The following is a 9,984-nucleotide window of genomic DNA, read 5'->3' on the forward strand; positions in this document are numbered from 1 at the left end:
AGGTTTTTAATTATAGCTCATTTTAGCTTTGTAAAATAAACCAGTTGAAATAATTTTAGCATAAGATGCTCTCTGAGGCTTCAATATACTCCCTGGGCCAGGCACCAGTGGCTCACACCTGTAATCCTAGCTACTCCAGAGGCTGAGATCTGAGGATCGTTCTTCAAAGCCAGCCCAGGCAGGAAAGTCTATGAGACTCTTACCTACAAGTAACCACCAAAAAGCCCAAAGCGGAGGTGTGGATCATATGGTACAGTACCAGCCTCAAGCAAAAAAGCAAGAAGTCAGCACCAAGGCCCTGAGCTCAAGCCTCAGGACTGGCGCACATGCGCGCACACACACACACACACACACACAACGGAACCCATACACAGACTGGGATCACACAGTAGAAAACCATCTTCTAGCAGAATTAGCTGTTCTAGTGTGTCTGCCTCTGCTGACCGCAGAGCTGAGGTCAAGCAGCTCCTCTGCCTGCCACTCACCTTTCCTGGAAAACAGTGTAAACTTGGATTTCCCAAGTATCCATGAGCTGCTTGTTCTTGCATTTCCTAGTAGAGGCTGTGTTGCTCTCTGGATTGTCTGCAGGACAAAGATTGAGTAATAATTACCCCCCCCTGCCCCCGCCACACACACACTGTTGATCACATACTCCTTTTGCCATCATTGGCCTGCTCTTCAGTAGTCATCTGGGCCTGCATGGTTCTTTATGTGTAAACACACATGTTGATGCAGATCCCTGAGCCAAGTTACATAAGTTCAAATCCAGTTCTGCCATTGACCAGCTGGGGCCTTGAGACAACTTCTAACATCTCTCCAAACCTCAATTTCCTTATCTGGAAAGTAGGAATCCTAAGAGCTTATTCTATAGAGGGTGGTTGTGAGGATTAACTGAAAAATGGTCTAAAGGACTTAGCATCGTTCTGGCAATCATTAAATGTTCAGTAAATGTTAATCTGATTATAAGAATTTGCAAGGTGCTTGCCTTGTATACATGAAGCCCTCTGTTTGATTCTCCAGCACCACATATATAGAAAACGGCCAGAAGTGGCGCTGTGGCTCAAGTGGCAGAGTGCTAGCCTTGAGCAAAAAGAAGCCAGGGACAGTGCTCAGGCCGAGTCCAAGGCCCAGGACTGGCAAAATAACAACAACAACAACAACAAGAATTTGTATTTATGGAAATCTCACTCCAGAGACTAGAAAAAGGAGATGGATATTATTTATAATTTAGGGTGTTTTTTTTCTATTAGCTGAATTTCCTTCTAAAGAAAAATAATTTTATTTATATTAACAAGTTTCATGAGTCTTTTTCCTGAATATACATAAAATAGTGCCAAGAGCCAGTGCCTCACGCCTGTAACCATAGCTACTCAGAAGGCTGAGACTTGAGGATCAAGTTTGAAGCTAACCTGGGCAGACAAATCTGAGAGACTCTCATTTCTACTTAGCTAGCAAAAAGTAGAAGTGGAAGTGTGGTCCAAGCTGCAGAATGCCAGCCTTGAGCCAAAAAGCTAAATAAGTATAGGGCTTTGAGTTCAAACCTAGGGCCAGAATACCATTAAAAAGACAAAAAAAGAAAAAGCTTATATAGGAACTGAGAATATGGCCCAAGTGGTAGAGCAGTCACCAAGCAAATTCAAGGCTGTTTAATTCCCAGTAATACACACATACATATGCATGTATACACACACACACACACACACACACACACACACACACACACACTACACGTTTTGTTTGGTTTTGCTGGTCCTGGGGCTTGACCTCTGGGCCTGAGCACTGTCCCTGAGCTCCTTTTTTTGCTCAAGGCTAGCACTCTACCTCTTGAGCCACAGCATCACTTCTGGCTTTATCTGTGACTAATTGGAGATATGAGTCTCACAGACTTTCCTGTCTGAGCTGCCTTTGAACCATGATCCTCAGATTTCAGCCTCTTATGTAGCTAGGATTACAGGAGTGAGCCACCAGTTCCCAGCTGACACACGGGTCACTTTAAACATGAGTGCTTGCCTCACCTGAAGTCTATCTAGCCCACATCCAGAAGAGACATTCAGGTTGGCAATTCTACCAACATGGCGGAGAGTTATGGCCCCAGGGCAGAAGAGTACAGGTTCCTGGTCTCCATGGAAGAGATGCTCAAGTCCTGCTCCACAGAGGGCAGGACTGACCACATGTCCTCAGAGTGGAATCTCATCATCTAAAGAAGTAAAAGGGATTGGAGATTAAATCCATGTGGTAGAGCACATGCCTAAATAGCACAGGTCTTAGGTTCAAACCCCAGACCAGCACAAAAGAAAAAGAAGTATGAAGACTGAGCCCCTACCAGGAGGTGGGTGGAACCACGATAGTGAAGCTGCACTTCAGCCTCAATAAGCCTCGTTTTTATGTCAGGAAAACAAAAAACCAGACTGCAGGTATAGCTTGGCGTCTGAGTGCTTGCCTATTAGGTACCAGGCCCTTGGTTCAGATCTCAGCACCACAATCACAAAACAGCTTCTCCAGATCTTTCTTCTTCTTTTTTTTTTTTTTTTTTTGCCAGTCCTGGGGCTTGAACTCGGGGCCTGAGCACTGTCCCTGGCTTCTTTTCGCTCAAGGCTAGCATTCTACCACTTGAGCCACAGTGCCACTTCTGGCTTTTTCTATATGTGTGGTGCTGAGGAATTGAACCCAGGGATTCATGTACACAGGTGAGCACTTTTACCACTAGGCCATATTCCCAGCCCATCTTTCTTCCTTTCTTTCTAAATGCAGCTTGAACTCAGGACCTTCCTTTTTTTTTTTATACTTTTTTTTTTTTTTTTTTTTGGCCAGTCCTGGGCCTTGGACTCAGGGCCTGAGCACTGTCCCTGGCTTCCTTTTGCTCAAGGCTAGCACTCTGCCACTTGAGCCACAGCGCCACTTCTGGCCATTTTCTGTATATGTGGTGCTGGGGAATCGAACCCAGGGCCTCATGTATACGAGGCAAGCTCTCTTGCCACTAGGCCATATCCCCAGCCCCCCCACCCTTTTTTTTTTTTGCCAGTACTGCGGCCTGAACTCAGGGCCTGAGCCTGAGCACTGTCCCCTGAGCTTCTTTTCTTTTACTGAAGGCTAGCACTCTACCACTTGAGCCACAGCACCACTTCTGGCTTTTTCTGTTTATGTGGTACCGACAAATAGAACCCAGGGCTTCATGCATGCTAGGCAAGCACTTTACCATGAGGCTACATTCCCAGCCCTTTGCTCTATCATTTAAGCCAGAGCCCCACTACTGGCTTTTTGCTGGTTAATTGAAGATAAAAGTCTTGATTTTTCTGCCCCAGCTTCTTTGAATCATGGAGCTTCAGATCTCAGCCTCCTGAGTAGCTAGGATTACAGGTGTGAGCCACCGGCTCCTGGTCTCCCAGGTGTTTCGAATAGAGGAAAACGGTGTAGTGCCTGACTTCTCCCATAACGGCACCTGGCTCAGTCTTGGTTCCCTGGACTCATCCTCAGTCTGAAAACATTAACTGGACAATTACAGAAAGAACTGATGTTCAAAGTTGTTCAAAGTATGTTCAAAGTTGTGTGCTTGTTTACAAACTTGAATCACTCTCCATTCACTTCCCAGGACGTCCCTCCCTCTGCAGGCTGCACGTAGGCCGAAGGAGCCTCCAGCAATGTCTGACGGCTGCGTGAGCAGCTCACGTATCTCAGCTAGGCTCTGCCCCATACATCACTCCAGACAGTCTGACTCCAGGAGATATGATGTTTTAAAAGACAGGGGTGTCATTCATATAGCTTGTGTTACGCTACGTCTTATTTGATTGTTGTTTTGTGCTAACCTCTTGAGCTTTAGCATGGGCATCTCGGTAGAAAGGAAAACATTATACGTACAGGGTTCAGTATTGTTTGTGGTTTGGGGCATCACTGAAGATCTAACCTGTCACAGGTTTTAAAAAAATAAAATAAAACGATTGGTTGAGCTTCCCACGCCTGTAACCTTAACTACTCAAGAGGCTGACATCCAAAGATGACAGTTTGAAGCTGGCTTGGGGAAGAAAAGTCAGAAAGATTCTATCTCCAATTAACTAGCAGAAAAAATGGACTGGAGGTGTGACTCAAGTGATAGGGTGCCACGTGTGAGTGGGAAAGCCAAGAGCAAGAGCATGAGGCCTAGAGTTCAAGCCCCCAGGCAGACAATAAACTTGCCAAAGTTTATTACTAAGTCACTTGCTCTGTCTGAGCCCTGTGGCCTCTAGGGTAAAGTACAGTTACTCAGACATGTCACATTCTGGCCCTAGGGTGCCTTTTCTTTCTCCTTCCACATTTCCATATTCTACATACAAGGAAGATTCGAGATGGCCAACTAGGGAGCAGGGGAAAAACCACCTGGGTTTTACACAGCAACTGCCTTAGACACGATCAAAAACAAAATCTTACAGGGGCCTCAGAAAGCTGAGGAGCACCCTATTGCTCCACAGAACACCCCCAAAGATTCGGAAATGGGTAGCTCCACAACAGTGAGGGAGAAGAGGATGGGTATGAGAGAGAATGTGTATATGTGAAAGTGTGAGAGAACGGTGGCACGTGGGTGAGTGCCTGCTAGCACGTGGGTGAGCAAGGAGAACTGGTTAAAGCTGTTTGAGAAGCAGCTCCAGATGTCTTCTCACCCTACTTCCCTGAGTGATCGCCTCTCCTTTCCTCCCACCCCGAGAAGTCTGCAGGTCCCTTTTCTGTATAGGGTGAAGCCAAGAGTCTCTGGGTGGGGGGCCAGGGAGGGGGGAATGTGGGAGGGCAGCATTGGTCAGCAGGCACATTTGATAGCAAAGGCATTCATTAGTCTAAAACACATGAGGGCTGATCTTGCCCCTGCTCCATCCTGACACCCACAGTCCTCTGCCTTTCGTATGGATTAGAACCCTGAAGTTGCATCATTTCCTTCCTGGAGATCTGGGAATCTGACTAGTGCAAGAGGTCAGACTTAAAGACCGGACACTTGGGGATTCCCCTGGCAAGTAGCCCCATCAAACACCCGCCACGCCTGGCTCTCAGGGGTGTCTTAATTCCATGTAAGTGGTTGTTCACTTGTTCCTCATCATCCCTCCCACCTGGCCCTGTGCCTTGTGACAGTACACATGGGCAGGACCCGCATAGTTGACATCTGCTTGGTCTCTGGCCAATGGAGAGCCCAGGAGCGCAAGGCAGGGAGGAGAGCGACATGGTGACGTCCGTTGTGTTGCTCTGGTTTTTCTCCCGTGGGTCGCTAAGGGTGTCTGTGTCTCTCCAGCTGAAGGACACACAGCTTCCATACACTCTTGTCTTCGTAAGTGGCATTTTACAGATCAATTTTTATAGATAAAATCCTCCTGAAATTATCATAATTTTTTGTATATTTGACTTTCAAGTTTTTTGTAGCTGGAGGTTGTTTTTGTTTTTGTTTGTTTGTCAGTCATGGAGCTTGAACTCAGGGCCTGAGCACTGTCTGTCAGCTTTTTCACTCAAGGCTAGCGCTCTACCACTTTGAGCCACTGTGTCACTTCTGGTTTTCTGGAGGTTAAATGGAGATAAGAGTCTCACAAACATTCCTGCCTAGGCTGGCTCTGAACACAGATCCTCAGATCTCAGCCTCTGTGTCGCTAGGATTATAGGTATGAGCCATCAGTGGCCAGCTCAGATAATTTTATTCTTTTTTGGTTTTGTTTGGTTGAGACAGGGTGTCACTAGGTAGCCCAGGCTGGACTCAACTTTCCTACCTCAGCCTTCCAAGTGCTGGGATTCCAGGTATACACCACCATACCCAACCAAGGTGGAATTCTTCAAGCTTTAGTAGAAAGGCACTGCTTGAAGTGGAAAGGGGGTTTCCTGCTGGTTACAGCAGTTGTACCACAAGTCCACAGTGGGGAAACCCCATCTTACGGGGCTATGCCCCAGTCTCAACCACTGCTGCTCTGCCGAAGCTTCAGTCTTTCTGACATGACCGCTGGACGTTCCAGGCCCACCTGGCCAGCGCCCCCTTCCTTGTGTGCTGGCTGGCTGGCTGCTATGGCTCACCTGAACCCTAAAGGGGTTGTTCTCCCTTGCTTAGTAACTACAAACACACCCTGACCTAATAAACCAACCAACTTATCAGCCAACCATCTGGGCTATGCCAGGACTTCTCCAGTGAGGCCCAATCCCCTGAAGTGGGGCAGAGCTCCACCCAAACATATTCTTCTCACGTAGTATTTTCAGCCTTAGGGTAGGTACCTCATAGAACACTCAGTCTGGGGAGGTGTAAATCTGTAGCAGAGCCCTTGCCTAAAATGTGTGAGGCCCTGGGTTTGATCCCCAGCATTGCAAAAGAACAAAATTAAATAAATAAAAAGAATTGCCAGGCCCTGGTGGCTCACACCTGTAATCTTAGCTACTTGAGAGGCTGAGATTTGAGGATCATGGTTCAAAACCAGCCTGGGAAGAAAAGTCTGCAAGACTTCAATTGACTAGCAAAAAGCCAGAGGTAGAGGTATGATTTAAGTGGAAGAATGCCAGCCTTGAACAAAAAAAAATGCCAAGCCTGGAGTTCAAGCCCAAGAGTTGAAGCCCTAGTAGTAGTGTACCTGTGCATACACATGTACACGTGTGTACACACACACACACATATGAGTTATCTTATGTCCTAGAGCAATTCCTTTATAGCTGAATATTGTTTATACTAGCTCTCCCTGTTTCAATCACTGCGTGGTTGAACCCAGGCTCATACAAGCCAGGGTCAGGTTGATTCGGCCTTCACAACAACACTAGAAGGCAATAAAACAATGCTGTCTGTGGTGGTGCATGCTTGTAACCCCAGCTCAAGAAGCTGAGGCAAGAGGAAAAAGGCCAAACTTGGCTCTGTAGTGAGACCGCTTCTCAAAAAAATGTCCACGATGGGGCTGGGAATGTGGCTTAGTGGTAGAGTGCTTGCCTAGCATGCAGGAAGCCCTGGGTTCGATTCCTCAGCACCACATAAACAGGAAAAGCCGGAAGTGGCACTGTGGCTTAAGTGGTAGAGTGCTAGCCTTGAGCAAAAAGAAGCCAGGGACAGTGCTCAGGCCCTGAGTTCAAGCCCCAGGAATGGCAAAAAAAAAATTATTATGATGTGAGTGGGAATGTTCAGTGATCAGGTATTTGTATGGTACAAACTAGGTTCGAATATTAAAAAAAAAATTGTAGGGCTGGGAGCCCAGTGACTCACACATAATCCTAGCTACTCAGGAAGCTGTGATCTGAGTATCACAGGTCAAAGCCAGCCCAAGCAGAAAAGTCCCCATGACACTCTTATCTCCAATTAGCTATTCAAAAACCAGAAATGGCTCAAAGTGGTAGAGCACTAGCCTTGAGCAAAAGAGCTCAGGGATAGCACCCAGGCCCTAAGTTCAAGCCCCACAACCGACTCCCCAAAAACCCAAAAAGCTTGTATTGTGGAAGTGTTTCCAACATAGAATGCTATATTCATGAATTAAACACAGGGGTGGAATAAGGGCATTTTAAATAATACAAACATGTTCTGTTATTCTCTTTTTGACGTCAATAAGAGAACAGGCCTTGGGATTCGAAGCAAGGCCAGAACAGCCACAGAGACTCCAAGGCCCACTGAGGAAAGCGGAGATGGCGGAAGGAGCAGGCCTGTGCCTGACTGCACAGCAATTCCCGCTGGTGTGCAGCTCCAGACAGCCGCTCACTTCTCCATGCTTTTGGTCAGGCTCTCTCCTCCAGACCTCCCGACTGTGGTTTATGAGCTGCCAAGCTCAGGGACTTTCCAGAGCCTCCTTTCCCTTCCCCTGCCACCCTCTCTGCCCTCAAGTTAAACAATCACGGTGAGCACTTCCGCCCTAGCACCTCGCCGTTCCCTTTGTGGATGTGGTGGAAAGGAGGTACGTGGAGTGGGGAGGGGCAGGGACTGGAGAGGAACTGAGTAACAGGAGAAACAAATACATTGGAGGTTGGCCCTGTTGTGATCTTTAGACCATAGAAAGAACAGAATGGGAAGAAGAACCCCAAAACCATTGTACTGGGGTAGAACAGGGTGTTCCCCCCCACACACACACTACATACCCTGAAAGCTGTGATTTCCACCCACAACAAGGCTGAAATGCAGGCAAGAGAATTCTCTACCTTTCACCCCTATACAGGTCAGGGACGTGGTTCAGTAGCAAGACTGCTTATCTGGCAAGCCTGAAGCTGAGTTCAATCCTCCCTCCTGAAAAAACAAAACTCACTCGTTTCTCTCTGTGGCCTCTTCTGTCTGGGGTGGCTCTCTCCAGCACTGCCATGATCCTGCCGACAGCAGATGAATGTGGGCAGGCACATGGAGCCCTTGCCTTGGACCCCACCCCCCATCTTAAAGTGCTCTAAGTCACACACACACACACACACACACACACACACACACACACACACACACACCTCCTCTACCACTAGGGCTCAAGTGTTTTGATTGGCCTAGAGCAAGCCCCTACCCATGACACCCCCTTATGTGCTCACAGAAGTGCTGGTCCCCACACTGTTCACTTAAAAGATACTTTTGCTAGACCTGGGAATTCACTAAGAGCTGGCCACTCAGCCCACCACATGCACACTTTGCATCTGTGTTTCTTTTATCTGAGCCATTTCCTGCTACGGGCACTTTACTGGAACCCTTGGGTTCCAAGAGGAACAGAATTCACCAATAAGCATCTGTGACAAAAGGCAAACTGCCCCTCAGACAAGCTATGTCATCTTCTTATCATCTTGGAAGAGAATAACTCAAAGCAATCAACCTCCAGAGACAAAGACTGAACTAATGGCCAACCAGGTCATACCTGTGACTGAGGAACTCAGCACAGCTTTCCCACCCCCTGTCCTCAGTTCTCCCTATTTAGCATGAGTTCAATGTCTGTAGCTCTGGAAGACAATGGAAGTACTGAGTGCTATCTTCCCATGGCTGCCATGTAATACATTTTCCTTCCCTGATCTCCACCATGTTGCTTTATTTGGCCTATGAGGGTGAATGGCGGGACCTAATGTAGGACTCTTGGACCTTCGGTAGGAGTGAAGTCTAAAAACCCGGTTTCGCTCTTTGCACTGAAGCTGCCACGGGGGTTGATGGCCTCAACCTCATCTCCAGTATTAGGGATGGGCTCAGGTGCAACCAGGCCATTCAAGGAACCTCCCTCCAGTCCCACATCCTCCCCAGCACATGCAAACAAGGCCTGGAAACCCTCTGGTCAAAGGGCTCTGTGAGGCCTGGCAGATGACCCCAGAGACACTCCCTTGCTCTAGCCCTGAACAGAGGGCAGAAGTGAGGCCTGAGAATGCTGTAGCTGATGAGAACAGACAGCCATGAAACCTGTCATTACCATTGCCAAAAAACCACCTGGAGACGGCTGAGCTAAAGCCCTCATTTGCCATTTAGGCTTTCATGATACTTCAACCCAAGAGTCAGAAAGCTGGAACCCTACTAGAAGACACTGGTGGCTCACGCCTGTAATCCTAGCTACTCAGAAAGGTGAAATCTAAAGGATCGCAATTTTTGTTGTTGGTGGTGGTGGTTGTGGGGCTTGAATTCAGCACCTGGACACTATCCCTGAGCTTTTTCACTCAAGGCTAGTCTCTACTACTTTGAACCACAGTGCCACTTCCCATTTTCTGGTGGTTAATTGGAGATAAGAGTCTCATGGACTTTCCTGCCTGGGCTGGTTTTGAACTGGGATCCTCAGATCTCAGCCTCCTGAGCAGCTAGGATTACAGGTGTGAGCCACCAGCGCCCAGCTGAAGATCACAATCTAGAGCCAGCCTAGAGAAAGAAGTCTGCTAGACCCCATCCTCAAAGTAACCAAGAAAATGCAGAGCTAAGGCATGGCTCAAATGGTAGATGACCAGGCTAGCAAGCATGAGGCCCTAAATTCAAATTCCATTACAGAAAAAAAGAAAATCCAGTGTCTGACAGCCTTTAGTCCACGCCCAAATTGTGTACAGAATGTACTAATGGTCTCATGAATATAAAAGAAGCCAGACCTAGGGATG

This window comes from Perognathus longimembris, chromosome 11 (assembly GCF_023159225.1).
Source record: "Perognathus longimembris pacificus isolate PPM17 chromosome 11, ASM2315922v1, whole genome shotgun sequence".
NCBI classification, from domain to species: Eukaryota; Metazoa; Chordata; class Mammalia; order Rodentia; family Heteromyidae; genus Perognathus; species Perognathus longimembris.